Source organism: Squalius cephalus (genome assembly GCF_949319135.1).
Source record: "Squalius cephalus genome assembly, chromosome: 19".
Taxonomy (NCBI): Eukaryota; Metazoa; Chordata; class Actinopteri; order Cypriniformes; family Leuciscidae; genus Squalius; species Squalius cephalus.
This window is the reverse complement of record NC_137140.1, coordinates 683,141-708,140: the sequence shown is the minus strand read 5'-3', so window position 1 is coordinate 708,140 and position 25,000 is coordinate 683,141. Positions and strand designations below refer to the sequence as shown.

General features: G+C 43.1%; 1 protein-coding gene across 1 annotated transcript in view; it reads right to left on the bottom strand.

The window, feature by feature from the left end:
* The window catches only part of myocd (myocardin), a 172,213-nt gene that overhangs the window by 147,140 nt on the left and 73 nt on the right, over window positions 1-25,000 (bottom strand). The window contains exons 1-2 of the mRNA XM_079851983.1: window positions 24,736-25,000; window positions 24,392-24,596 (exon numbers count right to left, since the gene is read on the bottom strand). The exon at window positions 24,736-25,000 is cut by the window's right edge and continues 73 nt beyond it. The gene's annotated coding sequence lies outside the window, so the exon portion shown is untranslated. The remainder of the gene's footprint in view (window positions 1-24,391; window positions 24,597-24,735) is intronic.

Below are 25,000 nucleotides of genomic sequence, written 5' to 3'. Positions count from 1 at the left end.
GAGTGTGTGTTCTGGACCTGTGGAGGAGCGCGAGTGTGTGTTCTGGACCCGTGGAGGAGCGCGAGTGTGTGTTCTGGACCCGTGGAGGAGCGCGAGTGTGTGTTCGGGACCCGTGGAGGAGCGCGAGTGTGTGTTCTGGACCTGTGGAGGAGCGTGAGTGTGTGTTCGGGACCTGTGGAGGAGCGCGAGTGTGTGTTCGGGACCCGTGGAGGAGCGCGAGTGTGTGTTCGGGACCCGTGGAGGAGCGCGAGTGTGTGTTCGGGACCTGTGGAGGAGCGCGAGTGTGTGTTCGGGACCCGTGGAGGAGCGCGAGTGTGTGTTCTGGACCCGTGGAGGAGCGCGAGTGTGTGTTCGGGACCCGTGGAGGAGCGCGAGTGTGTGTTCGGGACCCGTGGAGGAGCGCGAGTGTGTGTTCTGGACCTGTGGAGGAGCGTGAGTGTGTGTTCGGGACCTGTGGAGGAGCGCGAGTGTGTGTTCGGGACCCGTGGAGGAGCGCGAGTGTGTGTTCGGGACCCCTGGAGGAGCGCGAGTGTGTGTTCTGGACCTGTGGAGGAGCGTGAGTGTGTGTTCGGGACCTGTGGAGGAGCGCGAGTGTGTGTTCGGGACCCGTGGAGGAGCGTGAGTGTGTGTTCGGGACCCGTGGAGGAGCGCGAGTGTGTGTTCGGGACCCCTGGAGGAGCGAGAGTGTGTGTTTGGGACCCGTGGAGGAGCGTGAGTGTGTGTTCTGGACCTGTGGAGGAGCGCGAGTGTGTGTTTGGGACTCGTGGAGGAGCGCGAGTGTGTGTTTGGGACTCGTGGAGGAGCGTGAGTGTGTGTTCTGGACCTGTGGAGGAGCGCGAGTGTGTGTTTGGGACCCGTGGAGGAGCGCGAGTGTGTGTTCGGGACCCCTGGAGGAGCGAGAGTGTGTGTTTGGGACTCGTGGAGGAGCGTGAGTGTGTGTTCGGGACCTGTGGAGGAGCGCGAGTGTGTGTTTGGGACCTGTGGAGGAGCGCGAGTGTGTGTTCTGGACCTGTGGAGGAGCGCGAGTGTGTGTTCTGGACCTGTGGAGGAGCACGAGTGTGTGTTCTGGAACCGTGGAGGAGCGCGAGTGTGTGTTCTGGAACCGTGGAGGAGCGCGAGTGTGTGTTCTGGACCCGTGGAGGAGCGCGAGTGTGTGTTCTGGACCCGTGGAGGAGCGCGAGTGTGTGTTCTGGACCCATGGAGGAGCGCGAGTGTGTGTTCTGGACCCGTGGAGGAGCGCGAGTGTGTGTTCTGGAACCGTGGAGGAGCGCGAGTGTGTGTTCTGGAACCGTGGAGGAGCGCGAGTGTGTGTTCTGGACCCGTGGAGGAGCGCGAGTGTGTGTTCTGGACCCGTGGAGGAGCGCGAGTGTGTGTTCTGGACCCGTGGAGGAGCGCGAGTGTGTGTTCTGGACCCGTGGAGGAGCGCGAGTGTGTGTTCTGGACCCGTGGAGGAGCGCGAGTGTGTGTTCTGGACCGGTGGAGGAGCGCGAGTGTGTGTTCTGGAACCGTGGAGGAGCGCGAGTGTGTGTTCTGGACCCGTGGAGGAGCGCGAGTGTGTGTTCGGGACCCGTGGAGGAGCGCGAGTGTGTGTTCGGGACCCGTGGAGGAGCGCGAGTGTGTGTTCTGGACCCGTGGAGGAGCGCGAGTGTGTGTTTGGGACCCGTGGAGGAGCACGAGTGTGTGTTCTGGACCCGTGGAGGAGCGCGAGTGTGTGTTCTGGACCCGTGGAGGAGCGTGAGTGTGTGTTCTGGACCCGTGGAGGAGCGCGAGTGTGTGTTCTGGACCTGTGGAGGAGCGCGAGTGTGTGTTCTGGACCCGTGGAGGAGCGCGAGTGTGTGTTCTGGAACCGTGGAGGAGCGTGAGTGTGTGTTCTGGACCCGTGGAGGAGCGCGAGTGTGTGTTCTGGACCTGTGGAGGAGTGCGAGTGTGTGTTTGGGACCCGTGGAGGAGCACGAGTGTGTGTTTGGGACCCGTGGAGGAGCACGAGTGTGTGTTCGGGACACCTGGAGGAGCGTGAGTGTGTGTTTGGGACCCGTGGAGGAGCACGAGTGTGTGTTTGGGACCCGTGGAGGAGCACAAGTGTGTGTTCTGGACCCGTGGAGGAGCACGAGTGTGTGTTTGGGACCCGTGGAGGAGCACGAGTGTGTGTTTGGGACCCGTGGAGGAGCACGAGTGTGTGTTCGGGACACCTGGAGGAGCGCGAGTGTGTGTTCGGGACCCGTGGAGGAGCGCGAGTGTGTGTTCTGGACCCGTGGAGGAGCGCGAGTGTGTGTTCTGGACCCGTGGAGGAGCGCGAGTGTGTGTTCTGGACCTGTGGAGGAGTGCGAGTGTGTGTTTGGGACCCGTGGAGGAGCGTGAGTGTGTGTTCTGGAACCGTGGAGGAGCGTGAGTGTGTGTTCTGGACCTGTGGAGGAGTGCGAGTGTGTGTTCTGGACCCGTGGAGGAGCGCGAGTGTGTGTTCTGGACCTGTGGAGGAGCGCGAGTGTGTGTTCTGGACCCGTGGAGGAGCGCGAGTGTGTGTTCGGGACCTGTGGAGGAGCGCGAGTGTGTGTTCGGGACCCGTGGAGGAGCGCGAGTGTGTGTTTGGGACCCGTGGAGGAGCACAAGTGTGTGTTCGGGACCCGTGGAGGAGCGCGAGTGTGTGTTCGGGACCCGTGGAGGAGCGCGAGTGTGTGTTTGGGACCCGTGGAGGAGCACAAGTGTGTGTTCTGGACCCGTGGAGGAGCACGAGTGTGTGTTCTGGACCCGTGGAGGAGCGTGAGTGTGTGTTCTGGACCTGTGGAGGAGCGTGAGTGTGTGTTCTGGACCTGTGGAGGAGCGCGAGTGTGTGTTCTGGACCCGTGGAGGAGCACGAGTGTGTGTTCTGGACCCGTGGAGGAGCGCGAGTGTGTGTTCTGGACCTGTGGAGGAGTGCGAGTGTGTGTTCTGGACCCGTGGAGGAGCGCGAGTGTGTGTTCTGGACCTGTGGAGGAGCGCGAGTGTGTGTTCGGGACCCCTGGAGGAGCGAGAGTGTGTGTTTGGGACCCGTGGAGGAGCATGAGTGTGTGTTTGGGACCCGTGGAGGAGCGCGAGTGTGTGTTCTGGACCCGTGGAGGAGCGCGAGTGTGTGTTCTGGACCCGTGGAGGAGCGTGAGTGTGTGTTCTGGACCTGTGGAGGAGCGCGAGTGTGTGTTCTGGACCCGTGGAGGAGTGCGAGTGTGTGTTCTGGTCCCGTGGAGGGGGGTGAGTGTGTGTTCTGGACCCGTGGAGGAGCACGAGTGTGTTCTGTTGTTATGACTCAATGACCCGCTGGTGGAGATTTGTGTCACTGACGACATGATCTCGGCCTCCAGACGCAACCTAACAACTGGGAACCAATGGGAATGTGTTCAGTGGAAGAGACTGAAGTCACCATGAAATCAAAATGGACAATTCTTGTTTTTTAATGGAATATTGTAGTGTTTATTCTAAATTATTTATCTTTGATTGAGTTAAATTGATGTTCCTGGTAATCTTAAATCAGAACAGTGACATCTCTTCTCTTCTCTGATGACTAGGGCGGGGCTATAACTTGTCACTCACATGAGATCAGCCAATAGCAAACCACAACCATCCAACCCTCCAATCAATTCCCCATGGACACAATCAAGCCACGCCCACATGTGTTCTTGTTCCAGAAGCGTTTCACTCGGATTCACAAATAATTCAACTAATCTTTTACTTTGCTTCACAGATTCATTTATCCCCACAAAATTACTGGGACTTATGAAATTGTAAGCCATATGTCCCTTAAAAATGAAAATTGTTTGATCATTTACTCAACTTCATGTTTCTTTCTTCCAATGAACATAAAGAGGACATTTTAATGATTCACCAGTCACTATTTTCCAGAGTTTTCAAGCCTCAAAAATGATGCAAAAGTACAAAAGTAATCCATGTCTCCCGAAACCAACTGGAGAACTGTCTGATTCAGTCTGATTCCTCCACGAGCCAATTACTTAACAGCCACATTGTGATGCTTAATTGGAGAAATTAACTAGCTAACTCACGAGTATCTCCGAGCTGTCGCAAATCTGAGGCACAATTTTACAGTTTAACTACATTTGTTCAACAATATTCAACTGTTGTTAATGACGTCACAGCGGTGGTGTTTTCTGTTAGAACGGTGTGTGTTAGCGGCCGCTAAGTTAATAACTAATGATCTTTACAATGGAAGTGAATCAATCAAAACTAACTTTAGCTGGACAATAACTTTATTCTAGAGCTGCTGTAAAGCCTAAACACTCTCTGTTACTGTAATCTCCTGTTATCACTGTAAAACTGCTGTGAAAACGATCTATATTGGTAGAAGCGCTATATAAATGAAGGAGACTCGACTGATCACTGAAAGGTTCTTTGGGGTGCCAAAAATTATAAAATGTGAAAACCCCTTTTTAAATGAAAGACATACAGTAGATTCTGCTGCATGTTATCTTAGTGTGCTTAAAGCATGATCTATTTAAGTCCACACGTCACTGCAACAAGTCGTCTAACCACGGGTCGAGAGCTGGAGTTTCAGGATCGCTGAACTGCTGGTAACAACTGAACTTGCGTCCATAGTTGCATAACAATGCTTTTGGAAAACGCACCTCAGACTCTTCATGAACGTGAGAGCGACGTGCACATCATCCGAAACTTCTCCTTTGAGTTCCATGGAGGTTCCTAAGGTTTGGAATGGCATGAAGGTAAATGTATTTTGGGGGAACTACTCCAACATGTCCCTTGAGCTCTTATCTGACTCTTATTAGTCGATGTGAATTCCCATCCGTCAGTCTCAGCGGGGAGTGAACACTGAGATTACAGGCCACAAATCTCGACTGATGGATTGGATTTAAATCAGTCACATTTAAACATGAACTCGCCTCGTTGTGGCCTTTTGCGCGACTGCTCTTATTTTAGCAGCGATGATGGAAGACGGCCAAATAAATGACCCTTGGGCTGGGGAAACCCCTTCAGATGGTCAAACCACCGGCTAACAGACCAGAGTTTCAGAGCCTCGTGAGTGTGTGTGTGTGTGTATCTGGGAACAGGCCGGGCTGATGTTCTCTGCTGATCCTGTGGGAGTCGAGAGGAGATCTGGGATGCCAGCGTTGAGACCGTCCCGCAGAGAGAACACAGAGAAACACAACCATTCATCCCTTTTCCAGACCTGAGCTTCAGCAAATCAGGATCTTGAGCCGGAGACATTTAACGGCTCAAGGGAAAAAAGGTCTAATTTCACACATGCACATTCCCAGGACATGTCAAATCCAAATATCCCGCTCAATTTGAGCGACTGGATTAGCATATATATATATATATATACAGTACTGTGCAAAAGTCTTAGGCATGGTGAGATCAGATCACACCGGCTGTTGTCAGACTCCTTGTGCATACACAAATCTCACTGGATTATTACAATTAATGGCAAAAAGAATGTTTGGGAATGTAAACTGATATTTCCTACTGACACACTACAGCAAGAGATATAAATAACTGACTTAAAACCATTTGTACACAACACAGTACTGTATATACACACACACGTCGTACATCCTTTACACAACTTGCTACTAAACTCAAATCGGATGAAAATACACAGCAAAAATGGAGTCAGTGGAGTCAGAAAAATACCCTTGTTTTTCCTTTGATTGAAGCTTATTTTTTGAACTCCATTGGCAGATATTTGTTCTTGTTTAAAGCAAAAAGTCACTTAATTTTGAAATATCTTAAAATATCATTCAGACAATTTGCTGCTTCTCCAGTAAATGTATCCTGATTTAAGAATGTTTAGATGTTTGTACTGGAAAACAAGACAAAAATACTGAGGAAGAACATGATTTTTAGCAGTGTATGACACTGATGATTTATGGTTGTAGTTTAAGGTTCACAGAAAAAACACCAATGAAGCTTGGCTGCTAAGATCTTCAGGAATCAGTTTATTGGGAAAGAGAAGTGCTGTAATGTTTGGGTAACCTTTTAAACTCTTGTAATCCTGCCACTGATGGCTTGTAACATCATAAGAAAGTATGAACTATGAATCATAGGCTAAGACTAGAATTAATCTGAAAGCAGAAGTGCTCCGCAGTGCAGATGAAGCTCATGTCAGTGTGTGGGAAACACAAAAGCGAGTCGCATGGGTCGCGAGGCTCCCAGAGGATCGAGATGCTCCATCCATCTCTATTTTCTGTTGCTTTCATTCCTCTGTTAAAGTGGGATGCTCGGGAAAAGCTGGTTGTGATTAAACGGATCGCGGTGTTTCTTAAGCTGACAGCTGTGTATACATCGATTATACACAAACAGACCTGGACGGCAAATGCAACAAGTAGCTCGTTTTGAAGACTTTCCCCCAAAAATGCAGCTGAAGAGCTCAGGAATGTAATTACACACAGAAATATTTACGTGCAGCTACTAGTGCATACAGAGAACGCAAAACACAACATCCTACTTATAGCGTGATGTTTACGTGTTCAGATCAACATGCCGGGCTTCTCGACAACGCCCAGGTCTGACCATCAACATGTACTAATCGGTTTATATTCATAGTCTTATAGTATTGACTGTGGACGCTTGTTTACGCCATGGGGAAAAAATAGAAAGTCCAAATTGCAAGATTTAAACTTGCAATGGCAAGAAAATAGAATTATGAAATAATAAGCTTCAGTAATTTATAGCTATAGTCATTCTCTGGGAGAGTGTATGGATCTATTAATTATTTAAAAATACATTTGTATATATACTGATGTCAATACACCTTTTCTACGATGGCCATGCTTTAATTTGTGAATTAATTCAGTTTGATAAATTTCTTGGGGGAATAAAGTTAGAAATGTCAAGGTGATGCATTATATCAAAATGAGGTTGTAAAATATCATGCCTTGTCAAAATGAAGTGAGTTTGAACAAATATCTGCCAATGGTGTCAGAAAATGCTAATGGTGTCAAGATATTTTTCTGAGCCCGTTGGAAGATATTTGCTCCTGTTTTAAGCACAAACTCACTTCACTTTTACACATTTTCAAGTCAGTTTGCTTCTCCATTAAATCTATCTTGATTTAAGAATGTTTGGATGTTTGTGCTGGATAACAAGACAGAAACACTGAGGAAGAACATCATGTTTTGAAGTGAATTTGACGTTTAAGAGTCGTTCAATTTAAACTTGGAATTTCAAGACCATATGGAATACAAAGAGTCCGTTTCTAACTGATGCGTTTTAAATGGGATTTCTCCCGTTCCTCTCGTCTAACAGTGGAAACACCCAGGCAACCGTTTTCAGCTGCATTCATTAATAATCATCATTCAAAATAGCTCGATCAAGCTCATATTAATGTATTTATTCCATGCCCGATGTCTATTCTGATCGGTGTTTACTTTACAACGCTATTCTCGGTTCATTGTGCCTCTGCACCTGCTAATAAACAACTGGGAGTGTTTTCTGAGCGAGTTCAGAAATAGCTTTCCCATGAGTTTAGGGTCTAAAATAAAGGCTTGCGCAGACGCGGCCCGACTGCTGGAACGACCTCGTCATGGGAACATTCTCCAACTGTCTGTATGGATTTAATAGCGTGAAGAAAAAAATATCAAGAACGTGCAAATATCTATTTTGATCAATTTGTATAAGCAAAACTGCCCTTGAGGGATATGATGTTAAATCGGCACTTCAGGTTGCGTTTTAATGCCGAAACCTCAAAAGTCAAAACAAGGTCAACGGGAAAAGTTTACATTTCTGTCTGAGGATTAAAAAAATGAAAACAGCGACATGCGACAGATCTTCTGGGAAATCATGAAATAAACGACTCGCCACAAACCACATCCATTCTGATAGCAGCAAAACGGATAAACGCACCAGGATAAGGACATGTTCGCATAACAAAATGTGGCATCTGGCCTGTTTCAGAGACGTCATTTAATGATACGACATCGACCAGTTACCATCAACTCTGTGTTGGAAACGAGATGTAAAAGTTGGCCATGTTTGTCCTTTTCCACAATCATTTCGCTGTTCATAATCGCTCCGTAACTTTTGCTGTGGTGTGCGAGTGTATTCTACAGTATATTAGTGAATGGTCCAGTCATAATAAGTTTCCATGCTTCCCTAGAAAGGGAGTGTATTTACTTTGAGGTCGCTGGAGATATGCCGGCGAGACAAGCGTCCCGGGCCGTCACAGCTCGCTGTGGGTGGCCAGGTCTTGCCCAGATTCATCCAGGCCTACAAGAGAGAGCAGATAAAATGTGGAAATTGACAGATTTGATGCCAGATCTTCCTTTTAATGGGCCAGCGTGCTTTTAAAGCGTGCCATGCCGAGTCAATTATTTATGTTTTTATGGAAGATCACAATGAAAAATGGTTGTGGATAGCCACAAAAGATATGATAACACAAACACACTAACAATGCTGCGGCCAGAGACTGGAAATAAACCCTGAAAGACTTCGTACAGTGGACGCCTATGGCCACTTCATCTGGATGAACTTTAAAACACAATTACATGTCGCATATTAAAAAATGTCTGATGTGTCTTTAACCATAAACAAAGGAATATCATGTCCGAAGATTAGTTATCATCTCATCAAATTCTTTTTTGGCAACCCAAGATGTAATACTTTAGTACTTTATTATTTGATGATGGCATGAATCACTGTGAGCCCGTCTAGGCCTGATCAAATCATCTTAATTAACTGCGCATATGAATATTAGCTGGAAAAAGTCTCAAGATAATTCAAAGGCATTCCACCGCTGCGGTCGACAAGTTAAGCATTAACAAAATGTGATATTTACAGGAACAGAAGTTGTAAATAAATGTTAATAAATTAAGTTTATTGATTCTGCCTAATATTTGACATGCACAACATGGGCCGATGGGACAGATGCACACAGTGCCGCGCTGTTTAGGACGGGTTCGTGTTGAAGAGCCACTAACAAAGTAATCTTTTCACATAATGTTCTTTATCTTAAAATGTAAGCGAGTGTAAATGTCACCATTCTCATATATGTCTAAAGAATTGAAGTCTGTCAGGTAAAAGAAGAGTTTATTGATGCAGCTCAATTTGTCTGCTATTTTATTCCAACCATTACTCCTGATCTGAGGCTTTCGTAAATATTTTGTTTATACATAGTTACACTTCAACTAAATTTAATGGTGCAACACAAAAATATTTAGAAGTGCGTAGTAGTTTAGTAATTCGTAACTTTACATCAAAACTTGGCTAAGTTGTAACCTGCGCACAGCTGGTGCAACCGGCCCCTGGAGATCATGTAGATGCCAATCCATCTTTTCAGAAACTTAGGAAAAGTCCCTGTTTTTTGCTATTTAGCACCTAAACTCTGGAACAGTCTTCCTAAAACTGTCCGGGAAGCAGACACACTCTGTTAGTTTAAATCTAGACTATAAACATCTCTTTAACCTGGCATACACATATAACAATGTTCTTTTAAATGTTCTGACTTTTTAATAACAATAATAAAAATAAAATAAAAATAAAATAAAAAAATAAATACAGATCTAGGAAATATTTATATTTATGAATGTGTGACTTCCACGCAATAAATAAATAAATAAATAAATAACACAGATTTGTGAAATATTCCTGTTTAAAGGAGTATGACATCCACGACAAAATAAAACAAATGAATAATAAATATATACATAAAAATCCAGATCAGATGGTGGACCTGCACCTAGACACGACCACAACGCATGATGTAGTCAGCCGGATCCGGGCCGTATCCAGATCAGATGGAGGACCTGCGCCTAGACACGACCACAACGCATGATGTAGTCAGCCGGATCCGGGCCGTATCCAGATCAGATGGAGGACCTGCGCTTAGACACGACCACAACTCATGATGTAGTCAGCCGGATCCGGGCCGTATCCAGATCAGATGGAGGACCTGCGCCTAGACACGACCACAACTCATGATGTAGTCAGCCGGATCCGGGCCGTATCCAGATCAGATGGAGGACCTGCGCCTAGACACGACCACAACACATGATGTAGTCAGCCGGATCCGGGCCGTATCCAGATCAGATGGAGGACCTGCGCCTAGACACGACCACAACGCATGATGTAGTCAGCCGGATCCGGGCCGTATCCAGATCAGATGGAGGACCTGCGCCTAGACACGACCACAACGCATGATGTAGTCAGCCGGATCCGGGCCGTATCCAGATCAGATGGAGGACCTGCGTCTAGACACGACCACAACTCATGATGTAGTCAGCCGGATCCGGGTCGTATCCAGATCAGATGGAGGACCTGCGCCTAGACACGACCACAACGCATGATGTAGTCAGCCGGATCCGGGCCGTATCCAGATCAGATGGAGGACCTGCGCTTAGACACGACCACAACTCATGATGTAGTCAGCCGGATCCGGGCCGTATCCAGATCAGATGGAGGACCTGCGCCTAGACACGACCACAACTCATGATGTAGTCAGCCGGATCCGGGCCGTATCCAGATCAGATGGAGGACCTGCGCCTAGACACGACCACAACGCATGATGTAGTCAGCCGGATCCGGGCCGTATCCAGATCATATGGAGGACCTGCGCCTAGACACGACCACAACTCATGATGTAGTCAGCCGGATCCGGGTCGTATCCAGATCAGATGGAGGACCTGCGCCTAGACACGACCACAACGCATGATGTAGTCAGCCAGATCCGGGTCGTATCCAGATCAGATGGAGGACCTGCGCCTAGACACGACCACAACACATGATGTAGTCAGCCGGATCCGGGTCGTATCCAGATCAGATGGAGGACCTGCGCCTAGACACGACCACAACACATGATGTAGTCAGCCGGATCCAGGCCGTATCCAGATCAGATGGTGGACCTGCGCCTAGACACGACCACAACGCATGATGTAGTCAGCCGGATCCAGGCCGTATCCAGATCAGATGGAGGACCTACATCTAGACACGACCACAACACATGATGTAGTCAGCCGGATCCGGGTCGTATCCAGATCAGATGGAGGACCTGCGCCTAGACACGACCACAACACATGATGTAGTCAGCCGGATCCAGGCCGTATCCAGATCAGATGGAGGACCTGCGCCTAGACACGACCACAACTCATGATGTAGTCAGCCGGATCCGGGTCGTATCCAGATCAGATGGAGGACCTGCGCCTAGACACGACCACAACACATGATGTAGTCAGCCGGATCCGGGTCGTATCCAGATCAGATGGAGGACCTGCGCTTAGACACGACCACAACACATGATGTAGTCAGCCGGATCCAGGCCGTATCCAGATCAGATGGAGGACCTGCGCCTAGACACGACCACAACGCATGATGTAGTCAGCCAGATCCGGGCCGTATCCAGATCAGATGGAGGACCTGCGTCTAGACACGACCACAACACATGATGTAGTCAGCCGGATCCGGGCCGTATCCAGATCAGATGGAGGACCTGCGCTTAGACACGACCACAACACATGATGTAGTCAGCCGGATCCGGGCCGTATCCAGATCAGATGGAGGACCTGCGCTTAGACACGACCACAAAACATGATGTAGTCAGCCGGATCCGGGCCGTATCCAGATCAGATGGTGGACCTGCGTCTAGACACGACCACAGCTCATGATGTAGTCAGCCGGATCCGGGCCGTATCCAGATCAGATGGAGGACCTGCGCCTAGACACGACCACAACACATGATGTAGTCAGCCGGATCCGGGCCGTATCCAGATCAGATGGAGGACCTGCGCTTAGACACGACCACAACACATGATGTAGTCAGCCGGATCCGGGCCGTATCCAGATCAGATGGTGGACCTGCGTCTAGACACGACCACAGCTCATGATGTAGTCAGCTGGATCCGGGCCGTATCCAGATCAGATGGTGGACCTGCGTCTAGACACGACCACAGCTCATGATGTAGTCAGCCGGATCCGGGCCGTATCCAGATCAGATGGTGGACCTGCGTCTAGACACGACCACAACGCATGATGTAGTCAGCCGGATCCGGGCCGTATCCAGATCAGATGGAGGACCTGCGCCTAGACACGACCACAACTCATGATGTAGTCAGCCGGATCCAGGCCGTATCCAGATCAGATGGAGGACCTGCGCCTAGACACGACCACAACGCATGATGTAGTCAGCCGGATCCGGGCCGTATCCAGATCAGATGGAGGACCCGCATGCGTCTAGACACGACCACAACGCATGATATATGAAATGCATGAAATTATCATTTTCCTATTTTTCACTGTAAAGCTGCTTTGAAACAATCTGTATTGTATAAAGAGCTATAGAAATAAAGGTGACTTGACTTATGTCTGTGTATATTACACATCATGTGTCCGTCTGAGAATGTTGTAGTGCACACCTGAGAGACAGGTACAAGTAAACTAAGGGTTTTGAAGCGCAGGTGGATTTATGTCTGCTTGTAGAGCTTCCTTTCCCATGGATCTCTCAGCATTACGTTCTCCAGCTCCTTCTGATCAACATCTGCACCTCGTTTTCGATGGCGTTCCACGATTCAAAGCGAGCGGCGAGGAAACCCTCGGCCCAGTTTGACACATTACACTGAGATCCTTTCATTGCAAAGCCAAGACTTTCCATAGCTGGATTCACGAGCTGTCGAACACGAGACATGATGCGCGGCTGCCACGCAAACTCCTCGCTCGTGAATCCTCAAACAAACAGTGCATCTGCATCCAGCAGCACAAATCATGCTGGAGATAAACCTCGTTCAGCTTCTACCTGACAAACCCAGAGGCCTGGCCGTCTCCAGATGAACACGCTGGAATGTTCCACCTGTTTATCCTGCGTTCTCCTACTGTAAACCGCTCCGACGAATGGTTTTCTTCTCTGGACAACAAAGCTAAATATTGTACACTGTGTATATGTGTTTAGATTACTGTCAAGCTCTTTATGATCAGTGGAAACAGGCCGGTTTTTATAATCAAAACTTTTTCACCATGCGCTTCTACATTTTATTTGTGACATACACATACGTCCTATAGAAATATACAAGCTGTGTGGAAAAGGCCGTACGTTATTCTTGGTGCAGCTAGTACAGGACACATGCACTTTTGAGAAGATGACTGTGAAATCTCTTAAACGGGCGTTCCGCGATCGGCTCTTAGACTGTTTTAACCCTTTGGGTTTCATTTCAGGCTGAGGAAGGAGGTTAATGTGGATTTATATGCAGTCTGATGTTAACAGTTAAGAAACAGCGGATTGTGAGATATGCAAACACAAACAGACTGTCACACTCACTGTCATGACCATAACCCTGACGACAAAGAGCTGGAAACAAGACTTAGACGTCGCAAGATGAAAAGCGTATGACACCGTATCACAAGACATCCACAAAAAAAAAAAAAAATGATCAAAAAATATAAAACACAATGAACACAGATCTGGGAAATATTCCTGTTCATACATGTATGACATCAACAAAATAAAACAATTAAAAATGAAAATAAAATAATAAAATGAAAACAAAAACATTTAACACCGCTCTGGGAAATATTCCTATTTATAAATGTGTGACATCCACGCAAATAAATTAATTGATTTATTTAACACATATCTGTGAAATATTCCTGTTTAAAAAAGATGACATCAATCACAAAATACAATAAATTAATGATAAATAATACAAAACAAAAAACAAAATAAATAACACAAAATACAAGGAACACAGATCTGGGAAATATTCCTGTTTATAAATGTATGACAAAAAAAAAAAAAAAAAAAAAAATTAAAATGAAAATAAATGATATATAAAATACAATGAATACAGATCTGGGAAATATTCCTATTTATAAATGTGTGACATCCACACAAAATAAAACCAAAAAACGAACACAGTTCTGGGAAATAATAAATATAAATGCATGTAAATGTAAATGCATGACATCCACCAACAAATAATAAAATACAATAAATAAATAAAATAAAATAATAAAATATGATAAAAGCTGGACATTTCCTTACAGAGTTATAAGGGCTGCTGTGGCCCTGGTTTTTTGGTTCATGCGATGCTATTAACATTAATCAGCCATGGGCAAGTAAACAACACTGTACTGAAGCCAAGTGGCCTAATAGCTGGTGTGATTGCTCTAACATCCACGATAACAGACTCGATAAGAGAGTTCACATCATTTATGTCATCAGTGCTGTCAGAAACAGCCAACAGAAACAGATCCGGCGTGTGACGGGACGAGTTCACAGGAGACTCCGTGTGCTCTCAGCGTTCACATGCCAGCCTCCATTACGCTACACCAGCGCTTGTTTTGACTCAGAAAAATGAGACTGTGAATAACCAGTAGGAAATGAAGCAGGACTTTGCCAGTTTTCAGGCCGTCAGTGTCTGCGATAATCAGCGTAATGAGTTCAACACGACTGCCTCTCATGTTTATGTGTTCAGCACTTGGCCTGCCCGTTCGATTCCACAAAGCTCTTTTCCAGCGTTTTATTGCATTAAATGACAAAGATAACAAGCTGTCATCATAGATTTTGCTTTATTAAGCTCTTGCCTGATAGCTCTATGAAAGAGACCTGAAGGAGAGCTTTAATATAATGATATTTTGAAAGGCTGCTGAAAGTATCCAAAAAATGTAGTGACTTTAAAAAATAGTGACATTTGGAATAGTTTGGAAAGTGGGCTCTGGCTCACACAGGCTGATATCATCAGATAAGCACGCTTGTTCCCATGTGATAAGAGCTACCAAACGTTTAGTGGGAAATTACCACAAAGTGACATTCTTCTCCAAAGCGCTCTGAAGACAGCGACCGTTTTCCAGGATCAGCCAGAGAAACTACACAAAAGTTAATTTGCACATTTATTTATTTTTTTACTCATTTTGGTCATTTGGCTGCATGTTTTTGTACCTGCTTTCCTTAAACTCTACGGCAAGATCTGTCCGTCACCTCGATCACAACATCTTTCACCTCAGAACTACTAGAGTCGAGCCGAAACATGTTGAAGAGATCCGCTTAAAGCGACACTTCAGACAAAACTAGTGTTTTTACTGAAACATCAACAATTGAAATTAAAGTTTTCATTAAGACAAACACGAAACCAAAATAACATGCATTTAATAATGAAGTTACAAACATTTAAATAGCTCATAACACTTTTTAATGACATATGTTTCTACTCCAATTTGTTGTTGAAATATAAACTTTTACACATGTCTGAAATAAAAACCTGTTTTCATGTCAGATTTATTCAAACATACATTAAATAAAGACATGTTCTAAGTTCCCTGTGTGTATGCTGTAAGGACTTTTATTTTGAAACTCTTTACTGTGTTTAGACAGCACTGGTGCCGGCCACTGGTTCAGCGGAGGGATTTTATACGTTCATTTCTCCCATAGCGATTTTAAAAGAAGACTACGTTAAAGCATTATAAATAGGGCTGTCAAACGATTAATCGCATCCAAAATAAAAGTTTGTTTTTACATAATATATGTGTGTGTATGGTGTATAATTATTTTCTATATATAAATACACACACATGCATGTATATATTGCATGTATATACTGTGTATATATATATTTATATTATATATAATTTATATTATATATAAATATTTTATATATAAATAACACATTTTTCTTAAATATATATGCATGTGTGTGTATTTATATATAGAAAATAATTATATTATAAGACTGTGAACTCAGTGGCTTTGGTGAGGGAAAGAACTACAATCCCACGAAGCATTGCGAACAGTATAATCAAATTAAAAATAATGGAGAAATATAAAACTGCTAGTTTAAAAATGTTGATTAAATATTCACTAACAATATATTTTAAGTTTATTAAAACTAATATATATGGGTCATTGACGAATAAGGTTTTTAAAAGTGTAAAAAAATAGAATGGAGATATAACTATATTTGAAACCATTTTTTAGTTTACTTAGTTTTTTTAGTTTAAGATTTTGTGGTTTGTACAATCAATTAACACTGTTTTTTGTCATTTTTTACAAGATAGAATTTTTTTTACCAAAAAAGTCATTCGGTTTAACCACTGATTTGAAAGTTAAAAACTGATTTGACATTGATGTTGAGATAGTATATAGTGTGTACCACAGAAGAAATATTAAAACAAATTATCACTGATCTCATAAATGTAATCATTTATTGGACTACTCTAAACACTCCAACATATTCAAGTAAAACATTGCACAGGGAAAGGAGAAAAGGGGAAATGTAAAAAAAAGAGCCTTATCTGCTTTATATTTGTATTATTGTAGTTCCTTTAGTTATTAAAAACAATATTATTCCATTTAAATATTTACTATATCGGTTTTACCGAATGACCTTTTGACACTTCAAAATCTTTAAAATACCTTTATTAGGGCTGTCAAAAGATTAATCACGATTAATCGCATCCAAAATAAAAGTTTGTGTTTACATAATATATGTGTGTGTACTGTGTATAATTATTTTGTATATATAAATACACATACATGCATGTATATTTAAGAAATATTTGAATACATATACTGTATATATATTTATATAGTTTATATTATATATAAATATAAAAAAATTTTATACATAAATAACAGATTTTTCTTAAATATATACATGCATGTGTGTGTATTTATATATACAAATTTAATTATACACAGTACACACACATATATTATTAAAAACAAACTTTTATTTTGGATGCGATTAATCGCGATTAATCTTTAGACAGCCCTAACCTTTATATGTAGTAAAATATAATTAAAACCTTTTGGATTCAGTAAACGAGATCAAGTTGTACTACCTTACATACTTTGGATGTTATATATTTGTTTTTTTATTATTATTAAGGCCTTTGGACAAAACAAATGACCCGTCACGTCATTGACCCATATATATATTTGTCAGGGTGTTGTCTAGGTTGAAGACGATAAAGGCAGAAAAGCTCCAATGCAAAGTTTTACTTACAAATATAACAGGTTACAGACAGGTAGGCAGGATACACTCACACCAAGTACAACGTGACTATGACTACAACTAAGAACGGACAAAGACTAACTGAACTGAAGGGAACTAAATACTAACACTGATGAACATAAACCAGGTGACACAGATGAACACTAATTAACAGAACACAGGTGATGAAGATGAACTAATGATAACAGAAGACAAGTCCGATGAAAAAAACAAACTAAACATAACACAACAGTGACAATATTAGAGAGCATAGGGAGACTGTCTTCGTTAAGTAATTCGCAGTGCTTCATGGGAGTGGGCGGAGCTAACAAGATTTTGCTGTGTGGGATTTTCTGTTCAGCATCATGAATAATGTAGTTGTTCACCACGAATTCCACTTTTAAATATGATCATTTTAAAACTAAGATGAAATAATGCAGGCTGACTGTTTCAACAGCAGCAAATACGATCGATTAACAACCTCGTAGCTCACAGCAGGGCTGACTATAAAGACTTATCGGTTACCGTTAAAAATCAATTTCAGTTTTAAAATCTGGAAACCAGCTGTTGTACTCAAAATAAAAAATTTCAATGAAATAAAATAAATCAAAATAGGACATTTTCCTCCAGAGTTATCGTGGTTTCAGTCTCCATACAGCATATAAAGAATACACATTTGGAAGAATACGCTTCAGTCCTTGATGATGATAACCCTACGGCTTCTCTCTGAACCGGCACTGAGACACGAGCGCTGTGACAGAACACTTGTTCATTATCATCCTCGTCTCTGGAGAAGCACTGAGCCACAAAGGAAGGAAACGTCATCTGAGCCAGTGAAGCGTGAGCTCTCCTGTTGCCACAACATGCATTAATCCTAGTGGTCAGCGATGGACACTGCACTTAATCTGGCAGCGTCTCGCACGGGTTCATCGAGTCAGACACGACCAGGGCTCTTCAACTACTCTTATTTATGATGCTTCGCACTACATCCGATCATATCTCTAGCACTTCAAATGTAAAGCAAGATCTTGGTTTCATTATTTCTATAGACTCTTTTGCAAAACGTGGTTGTTTTGAACATCTCAGGACAGACATCAGCCATGTTGTGGTAAGATTATATTATCAAGTCATCCATCCGAAGCATCAGCATTCAAACAAACAAAAATACATAACTGAGAATTAAGACATTTATTAACCAATAATTTTCAATATTAGATTTGGCTGGAGGAATCAGCCAGAACAACTGCACATGTTCACACTTCATGGCCACTGAACACAAACTCTGAAAGCCACTTATGGAAATATGCATGATAAATAGGAAACATGAAATGTTTATGCAAATGCAATTAGTAAACTAATGTCGTACAAGTGAAGGGATTGAGAACATCTGCGACCTTTCGGAGCCTGAAGCATGCAAACCAGACGAAGCTGAGTATCACTGTCATATTCCCATATCAAAAGAGCCACTTACAGTAAAAGGACGTTATCGAGCTTTGAAGCGCTGCATCTGCTCGTCCATCTCTGAGCGTTCTTCATCATATGCAAACAGACTGATGATGTTGTTTATAGTGCATTCTGTTATCAAAATATTTACAGGCCAGCAGAGTTGTGCATTTGACTATAAGCAGATGTTTCATCTACTCGGCGCTCACCTTCGCCGATCTAACGTTCTGTGACACAAACACTGCTAAACTCTTCTCGTATAGAGAGTTACTGGTGATGTTTTAAAGACGGTGACGTAAAGAAACTTGGACTGAAAACAATTTTTTTACTATGCAAATCTTTCCACAATATTTAGAAAAATTCAGGCCTCAAACTCAACCTGAGATATTCATACGACGCTGATGATAACTGCTTTACCAGCTCACAAATGTGTTCTGAAAAGATGTTTTGATAACGTTCCCGTTAAAGTTGATGAATGTTCTCTGAACGATCAAAACATCCTGATTTTTAAAATGTTTAAAACCTTTTTTTTCTTGTTTATGTGAACATTAAGGAAACATTCCATTGTATTATTCTTCAAACATTATGGAACGTTACTTTTGAATGTTCTCTGAACGTTCTAAACAAGTAACAACATTTGTAACAACATTGTAAGACGAACATCCAACTAAAACGCTTCATAAAAATGTTCCATGAATGATGTATAAATAATGTTGTTGTGCTAATGTTTTGAGAACATTATTAAAGAGCAGATAACTTTGAATGAACGTTCTATTAATGTTGCTGGAAGAATGTTTGTTCATAACTTTGAGAAAACCTTGACAGAACGTTCCCTGATAGCTAGATAGTTTGTTACAATATTATTTAATAAGATGATCCACAAGATGCTTATGCAAATGTCTTACACATTTACCGTGTCTTACACATTTACAGTGTCTGACGCATTTACCGTGTCTTACACATTTACAGAGTCTTACACATTTACAGAGTCTTACACATTTACCGTGTCTGACGCATTTACCGTGTCTAACGCATTTACCGTGTCTGACACATTTACCGTGTCTGACACATTTACCGTGTCTGACACATTTACAGAGTCTTACACATTTACAGTGTCTGACACATTTACCGTGTCTTACATATTTACCCTACCGTGTCTTACACATTTACCGTTTCTGAGACATTTACCGCGCCTGACACATTTACCGTGTCTAACGCATTTACCGTGTCTTACACATTTACCGTTTCTGAGACATTTACCGCGCCTGACACATTTACCGTGTCTAACGCATTTACCGTGTCTGACACATTTACCGTGTCTGACACATTTACCGTGTCTTACACATTTACAGAGTCTTACACATTTACAGTGTCTAACACTTTTACCGTGTCTGACACATTTACCGTGTCTGACACATTTACCTTGTCTTACACATTTACAGAGTCTTACACATTTACAGTGTCTAACACATTTACCGTGTCTGACGCATTTACCATGTCTGACACATTTACCGTGTCTGACACATTTACCATGTCTGACACATTTACCGTGTCTGACGCATTTACCGTGTCTGACGCACTTACCATGTCTGACACATTTACCGTGTCTGACACATTTACCATGTCTGACACATTTACCATGTCTGACACATTTACCGTGTCTGACACATTTACCGTGTCTGACGCATTTACCATGTCTGACACATTTACCGTGTCTGACACATTTACCGTGTCTGACACATTTACCATGTCTGACACATTTACCATGTCTGACACATTTACCGTGTCTGACACATTTACCGTGTCTGACGCATTTACCATGTCTGACACATTTACCGTGTCTGACACATTTACCATGTCTGACACATTTACCGTGTCTGACACATTTACCATGTCTGACACATTTACCGTGTCTGACGCATTTACCGTGTCTGACGCATTTACCATGTCTGACATATTTACAGTGCCTTACACATTTACCGTTTCTGACACATTTACCGTGTCTGACGCATTTACCATGTCTGACACATTTACCGTGTCTGACACATTTACCGTGTCTGACGCATTTACCATGTCTGACACATTTACCGTGTCTGACACATTTACCATGTCTGACACATTTACCGTGTCTGACACATTTACCATGTCTGACACATTTACCGTGTCTGACGCATTTACCGTGTTTGACGCATTTACCATGTCTGACATATTTACAGTGCCTTACACATTTACCGTTTCTGACACATTTACCGTGTCTGACGCATTTACCATGTCTGACATATTTACAGTGCCTTACACATTTACCGTTTCTGACACATTTACCGTGTCTGACGCATTTACAGTGTCTGACACATTTACCGTTTCTGACACATTTACAGTGTCTGGCACATTTACCGTGTCTGACACATTTACCGTGTCTTACATATTTACCCTACCGTGTCTTACACATTTACCGTGTCTGACGCATTTACCGTGTCTGACACATTTACCGTGTCTGACACATTTACCTTGTTTTACACATTTACAGAGTCTTACACATTTACAGTGTCTAACACATTTACCGTGTCTGACGCATTTACCATGTCTGACACATTTACCTTGTTTTACACATTTACAGAGTCTTACACATTTAGTGTCTAACACATTTACCGTGTCTGACGCATTTACCATGTCTGACACATTTACCGTGTCTGACACATTTACCATGTCTTACATATTTACCCTACCGTGTCTTACACATTTACCGTTTCTGAGACATTTACCGTGCCTGACACATTTACCGTGTCTAACGCATTTACCGTGTCTGACACATTTACCGTGTCTTACACATTTACAGAGTCTTACACATTTACCGTGTCTGACGCATTTACCGTGTCTAACACATTTACCCTACCGTGTCTAACACATTTACCGTGTCTGACGCATTTACCGTGTCTGACACATTTACCGTGTCTGACACATTTACCTTGTCTTACACATTTACAGAGTCTTACACATTTACCGTGTCTGACGCATTTACCATGTCTGACACATTTACCGTGTCTGACACATTTACCATGTCTGACACATTTACCATGTCTGACGCATTTACCGTGTCTGACACATTTACAGTGTCTGACACATTTACCATGTCTGACACATTTACCATGTCTGACGCATTTACCATGTCTGACACATTTACCGTGTCTGACGCATTTACCGTGTCTGACGCATTTACCATGCCTGACACATTTACCGTGTCTTACACATTTACCGTTTCTGACACATTTACCGTGTCTTACATATTTACCCTACCGTGTCTAACACATTTACCGTGTCTTACACATTTACCATTTCTAACACATTTACCGTGTCTTACACATTTACCGTGTCTTACACATTTACCGTGTAAGACACATTTACAGTGCCTTACAGATTTACCGTGACTTACACATTTACCGTGTCTTACACATTTACTGTGTCTGACACATTTACCGTGTCTTACACATTTACCGTGACTTACACATTTACCGTGACTTACACATTTACCGTGACTTACACATTTACCGTGTCTGACGCATTTACCGTGTCTGACGCATTTACCATGTCGTACACATTTACTGTGACTTACACATTTACCGTGTCTTACACATTTACCGTGTCTGACGCATTTACCGTGTCTGACGCATTTACCGTTTCTGACGCATTTACCGTGTCTTACGCATTTACCGTGTCTGACGCATTTACCGTTTCAAACGCATTTACCGTGTCTTACACATTTACCGTGCCTGACACATTTACCGTTTCTGACACATTTACCGTTTGACACATTTACCGTGTCTTACACATTTACAGAGTCTGACGCATTTACCGTGTCTTACACATTTACCGTGCCTGACACATTTACCGTGTCTGACGCATTTACCGTTTCTGACACATTTACCATGTCGTACACATTTACCGTGACTTACACATTTACCGTGTCTTACACATTTACCGTGTCTGACACATTTACCGTGACGCATTTACCGTGTCTGACGCATTTACCGTTTCAAACGCATTTACCGTGTCTTACACATTTACCGTGTCTGACGCATTTACCGTGTCTGACTCATTTACCGTGTCTGACTCATTTACCGTGTCTGACGCATTTACCGTTTTTGACGCATTTACCGTGTCTTACACATTTACCGTGTCTGACGCATTTACCGTTTCAAACGCATTTACCGTGCCTTACACATTTACCGTGCCTGACACATTTACCGTGTCTGACGCATTTACCGTGTCTGACGCATTTACCGTGTCTTACACATTTACCGTGTCTGACACACTTACCGTTTCAAACGCATTTACCGTGTCTTACACATTTACCGTGTCTGACGCATTTACCGTGTCTTACACATTTACCGTGTCTTACACATTTACCGTGTCTGACGCATTTACCGTGTCTTACACATTTACCGTGCCTGACACATTTACCGTGTCTGACGCATTTACCGTTTCTGACACATTTACCGTGCCTTACACATTTACCATGTCTTACATATTTACCGTGTCCTACACATTTACCGTGTCCTACACATTTACCGTGTCCTACACATTTACCGTGCCTTACACATTTACAGTGCCTTACACATTTACCGTGTCCTACACATTTACCGTGTCTTACACATTTACAGTGTCCTACACATTTACCGTGTCCTACACATTTACCGTGCCTGACGCATTTACCGTGTCTGACACATTTACCGTGTCTGACGCATTTACGTTTCTGACGCATTTACCGTGTCTGACACATTTACCGTGCCTTACACATTTACCGTGTCTGACACATTTACCGTGTCTGACGCATTTACGTTTCTGACGCATTTACCGTGTCCTACACATTTACCGTGCCTTACACATTTACAGTGCCTTACACATTTACCGTGTCTGACGCATTTACGTTTCTGACGCATTTACCGTGCCTTACACATTTACCGTGTCTTACACATTTACAGTGTCTGACGTATTTACCGTGTCTTACACATTTACAGTGTCCTACACATTTACCGTGCCTTACACATTTACCGTGTCTTACACATTTACCGTGTCTTACACATTTACCGTGACTTACACATTTACTGTGTCTTGCACATGTACCATGTCTTACACATTTACCGTGTCTTACACATTTACCGTGTCTTACACATTGACCGTGTCCTACACATTTACCGTGTCTTACACATTTACTGTGTCTTACATATTTACTGTGTCTTGCACATGTACCATGTCTTATACAGCTGTCTCCTGCTAAACTGGTTTATCATCATGTACTGGTGGAACTCGGACTCTTTTTGTATTTCATTAGCATAAATAGCAGTGGATTTCCACACAAGTTTCCCAGTTTGACTTCAAATGGTGTGCTTTTGCACTTTTCTGCTGGAATGCAGCACTACTCCATGATTTATCCACAGAAAACACCAAAGAGTGAAATACATTCAACTCAATACATCAAACGCATGACGAGGAGTGTGCGGATGCAAAGAGACGCGCTTTACTCACTCAATTGTAAAATGCTCTCAGGTATTTTTCTTCAAGGTGAAATCATTTCAAATGAGCACAATCCTCTTTAATCCCAGTGATAAAACCGGCTATGAACCAGACTTTTAGGTCATATCTTCACAGGAACGACTCCAACAGAAGCAGAATAAACATCACACATATTCCCTTTGATGCACAAAATATCCCCACCTTTATTAAAGCAGTTTGTAATTATTGGAAAGATATACTGGTGGTCAACAGTTTGGAATAATTAACATTTATTCCTGTGATCAAAGCTGAATTTTCAGCATCATTACTCCAGTCTTCAGTGTCACATGATCCTTCAGAAATCACTCTAATATGATGATTTGAGGCTCAAGAAACATTTATGATTAGTATCAGTGTTGAAAACAGTAGAGCTGCTTCAGATTTTTTATCCGTTATTCCAAACTTTTGGCCGGTAGTGTATACATGGTTATTGATTTCTAGTCATGATTACAGTAAAGCCATACAATGAAATGTGATTAAGTAAGTCATACCTGAGAAGCGTTGAGGAAGAACAGCATCGGTCTCAGAAGAACAGGACGATCGTGTGAAGTCAACGTGAACTCAGATCCTTCTTGTCATCATTGTGTCGATGTAAATACTGTGATTGCTCTGAAGAACAGGAGCTTTGACCGTTTCACCTGAGCGTCCTCATCATGTGTGAGAGGTTTCGGAGAACTTCACAGCAGATGTGCGCATCTATGGAGATAATGAACATACATTAAAGAGCTCATTATTGTGCTGTCATTGTACTGGCAAAGGCCTGCTTTACGGACACAACAAAAACAGATTGGCACAACAGAAGAACATACTGTACATAATCAGTTTTGATACGGACCGTATGACTGTAAAACATAATTGACGGAGCCTCACACGATACAGATTAAATGTTGATCCACTACCAGATGTGTTTTCGCGACCGCACAGACTGAGCTCTTGTAGATCACTGTGTGGTTGGAAGAGGAACAGCATCACCAGCCCAAAGCCCACGGGCAAACAGGACCATTCCAAATGTGATTTCGGAAAAATGCAGGCTTGATTTACCACTGATAATGCAACGCTTTAAATGAATAAACCGTAGAATGAAACTCGCAGTTTGCATC